This window comes from Vidua macroura, chromosome 2, assembly GCF_024509145.1.
Source record: "Vidua macroura isolate BioBank_ID:100142 chromosome 2, ASM2450914v1, whole genome shotgun sequence".
In the NCBI taxonomy this organism is placed as follows: domain Eukaryota; kingdom Metazoa; phylum Chordata; class Aves; order Passeriformes; family Viduidae; genus Vidua; species Vidua macroura.
Window position 1 is genome coordinate 115073810 of NC_071572.1, and position 4765 is coordinate 115078574.

Sequence of the window (4765 nt, forward strand, 5' to 3'; positions counted from 1 at the left end):
CTCCTCTATTCTTTTCTGCAGTGTTACTGTTCTTTTACAGACTCTCACCCAGCTCAGGACTTACCTAAGCAGGGAACAGCATAAGCCCACAGAGAATGGAGTTTTCTGCTTTTATGGGCCGTTGGTCTTCAATGAAAATTTCTAATATGATCTGTTAAAGTTTCTGCTGAAGAACTTCAGAGTCTGCCAGAGCCTGACCTACCTCCATGTTTGAAAAGCTTTTGCAGCACACATTCCTTCTTCAATCTTTGCAATAAAATATTCTGCTCCCTTTATGGCTTCTTTTTTTAAAAAAATTCTGTTTGCACAGTCATTAATGACCCTTGCAAGACACTTGATCCATTTTCCATATGACCCATTTGCTCATCTGTTTCTCCAACTGCACAACCAGGGGTCAGGAATATAATATGCTTGAACAGGAAATCTCTAACTTTTCAGTCCCAAACATTAGCAAAGTTACACCCAGGATTTTTAATTCGATGCAGCCTTACCAAAACACAAAAGTGAAATAATTTAAGGCAGCTTTCGGAAAATAAAAAAATTTGAAACAAATAGAGCAAAGCGATGAGTTTTATTAAAATACTGTGTTTCTTCAGGCTGAGTTCTAAACTGAAACCACAGCTTTAATCAACCCTTAATTACATAACTTAATGCACACCAGAAGTTAAATTCAGCCATCCAATTAAGAGAAAGTATAAGTAAACATGGATTCATTTCTAAGAAGAAAAACATCACAGGGAGGCCATCACCCAATTCAATCTCCTCCCAGACCTTATGAAAATGAAAATATTTTGCCAGGGCTGTTTTGCTTTCTGGTAAGAGAACTAAGCCTTGAGTTTCAACATTGTTACCTGTGACTATCATTCAGGGTCTATTGGGAGGATAGAACATTCATAAAAGGTCAGATAAACAACCCAAGAAGATCCTCTCCATGAAATGAAGAGGATCAATCTGCAGGACATCAATTCAGCACAAAATACTGAAGTGTTCTTATAGAAGAGGTTTTGAATGACAGGATTAGTTAAATCCAAAGAACACCCTGAAAAGTCATGTCCTGTCACTGAGTAGATCAGCAAACTTGTTGGTGAATTTCTTATGTTGATTTCAAGCGGGTAGAAGGTCCAGAAACAGTGAAATCTACAGATTTCTTGGACATCCTTTTCAAGAAGAAAAGATAAACGTGAATTTTCAGACAAGTGCAAGATATCCAAGGTACTCCAAACAGAAACTCAATAATCATTAAAACTCAGACTGAGGTCTCAGAAAGTCTTTCCAAAAGTTCTCAGTTCATCTTTATTACAGAGGCTGACACCAGTGTAAATAGTCATTCCCAGGAGCCCTTCAACACTTCCAGTATCACTGAAAACTGTCTTTACACGTGCTGAGTCAAGAATTAAAAATTTACATTCTCCTTTCCAGAGAGTGAGAGCAGGGGAGGGAGAGAAAGATCAGCAACCTGAGGAGTGACTGAGGGAGCTGGGTTGATCCCTGGACAGAGGGTGGTATCTTCTCCCAGGTAAAAACCAACAGGATAAAAGGAAATGTCCTCATGTTGTGACAGGGGAGGTTTAGATTGCATATTAGGGAAAAAAAAAAGAAAAAAAAAAAAAAAAAGAAAAAAAAAAAAAAAGCCATTTCATGAAAAAGGTGGTCAAGTCCTGGAACAGACTGCCCAGGGAAGTGATTGAGGCAAAACTTCTTTCCCTCCGGGGAATCTCTATGAAGAGTGTAAATAGGAGTGAAATTTTGTCTAGAGATATCTTTTCCATCTCAGATAGTTTTTTGAAATATCTAGAATACCATTTCAACCCACACAAATTTGTGAGAATAAGAGAAAAATGGTTTATCATTACCTGAAGGTTTCTCTGGGTATCTCAGTTTGGTAGAGAAAGATATATTTTTAATTGCCCTACCACCCCCATTCTAAGGAAGCCACCAGAGTATTTTTCCTAGGCAAGAACGTATTTGAAAAGTTGGAATTAATTAACACTGGGCATCTTACAGTAATTCATCCATAGCAGACTCTTGTTTAATTACCACAGGAAAAAGCAATACAATGGTAAATTTGAGGTGGGAAACCACCACAGGGCAGCAGCTTATTAATTTTGTAACAATCAATTTCTATCATAGCTCGTTACAGAGTTGGGTGTGTGGGGTGGAATCTGTCATTGTGGTGTCTTGATTAGGATTGTGACATAACTGGGGCTGGAAGGGAGCTCACGAGGTCTTTAAGTCCAGCCACTGGGTCCTGAAACCCTCCAGGGCTGGAGAGTGCTCACAGTGTGCCAAAGGGGAAAAAAAATTCTCCTTATATCCAATCCAAGGGGCTTTATTTCCATTTCTGCCTGCTGTATCTCATCCTGCCAGTGTGCACCACTAGGAAGAGCCTGGCTTCAAAGCACTGAAGCTGTATTTTACATGTCTCCTTAACTGCACAGGATTTAGATCAATTCCTGCTTCCTAAATAGGGATTAATATCACTCAAGCAATGCATGCAAATAACTAAATAATATAATCTTCCCAAAAAACCCCAATCATTTTACCCTTAGAACAATGTTTGAACCCAGTTGCTTGGCTGGTGAAGGGCCAGTGATACGCCCACACTCCCAGGGTATGCAGGCAGCATGCACAAAGCATAATTCTGAAATATTTACAAAGTTGTAGGTACACAGGCTAGGGAGAATGAATGATTAATGCTAGAAGACATTATTAACCAATAGAAAATCAAGGTAGAAGCAGCAAAAATCACTTTTAATCCTCAATATAACTTTCTGAGTCTGTTCCAGCACGAGACTGGCAGCTTTTTATTTGCTTCCTCCATCTCTAGCTGACACTTGCTCAAACCTCTCAAACAATATTCTCCTCTAGCTGGGAGAATTATTTGGTTTATTGCTTCTATTATCACACAGTCAGGCCATGAGATTTCAGGCTGTAGATTTCTGCCAGGGCACTGCACAGAGCATACAAGAAAACACAGACTTCAGATGTTCTCCAAGTCACAGAAGAGCAAGAAAGCTCTAGGCAATATTGAGACCACCAAAAAAATTGATTCTGCTGGTCAGGAGCGGCCAAAAAATAAAATAAATTCCCCACTCTCCTCACAGCACCAATAATTTGGAGCATATGCAGGCTGTAGTCCCTTGGGACCCTGGATGCTCTTTATTTTCAGAAACATCCCTGAAGCTCCTACAGGAATAAGTATCTGGGGAGAAGCTTATGCTGCAAAGATGAACCAGAAATCATCACAAAAGTGGAGAAGAAGAGGCTGGGGAAGTCCACATAATTCTGTCTGGTAACAATCTGTACCCACTTTCAGTAATAAGGAAAATTAAAGCTGTGCAAGACAGAAGTTATTCTACAAACCATGAGCTCATGTTAATGGCTAATCCTGACCACACTGCCACCAGCAAGACAGCTGTGGAAACTCCTGAAAGAGATGACCTTGTTTAGCTGCAAATTAAGAGCATCAATGCAGGAATTCCCAGCTGAAGTTTCATCACCTAAATTACATCAGGAAATCAAACTGGGTCCCAGCATTGCTTTTATGCCCTACGAAAATCCAGCAATTACTGATCAATAGCATTAATTCTGTAGCAGTGACTGCAACACTTGTCTTTGCTGAGAGATGTGGCACAGTCTGAGACCAATAATCCCATGACACAGTGCACGAGCCTTCCAATAAAACACAAGGTAACCCTGTCTGTGATTGAAGAAAATATATTGTCATTTAGCAAACAAAGTGCCCTGAAATAATTGTGTGGTACGAGCCCGGTCTCACCAGTGGGTATTCAGAGGTGATTCTCCCTCTGATCAAATTACAGAGCTTTTCAATAATGACTTTATGACTTCCATTACATTAAATGCCACAGTGCCTTTATCAACAAGAAAAACAGTACCTGCAGTGCCAAGTGCAAAATTTATCAGCCACCACCCCTGAATGAAGAGGGCACTGCTGGTGCTGATGCTTTCCCAAACACAGGAATAAATTAAGGTTACTGAGTTATAAGTAGACCATGAAAAGGTTGACTTGAGGCATTATTCACCATCCTCTGCCTCATATCCCTATGGCACAGAGCTGCTTTTAGGGAGGGTCCTCCCAGGGTTAAACCCTGAGGATGAGAAGAATTACTGAACGTGCCATCCTGCCACACGTGGCAGCAGCCTTTTTGGGCAGCCTGGGACAAATTTTGGGCACATCTTTGAGGACAGACACAGCCTGAGAAGGAACAGGCATCCCAAAACCCAGCACTGCTCGCAGGCAATACATCAGATTAAACCACCACCCATAAATTCATCAAAAGCCTGGAGCTAAATAAAGGCTTGTACACCAAGCTCCAGATCAAACCTACTTTAAAATAAGATATAAATATGCCTCAGTCTTTCAACCAAATTGCTGCATCCACTTAAGCATGTGTAGAACAGGAGCAATGATAATGATCTCCTTGTAAGATAAGCAATGACTGCAGAATATTTTAAAAACCCTTTGATGTTGCTCTGCTACAACAAGATGATATCATTCCTGGTACACTCGAGGCTCTCTAAAAATTATATACAGCTCTGACAAATGAAGGAAGCAGACTGAAATCAGCCAAGGGACAAAAGCTGAGATGTGAAAGCACTCACAAGCAAGGAGCTGAATAAACTCGATTTTTGGCTGAAAAGACTGGGTCTAGAAGCGAGAATTGTCAGCATTGCCCCTATTGGCAAAACTATCTTGGGATTTCATCTCAGAGCACATTGACAAATTTCCTCAAGATGGCAGGGA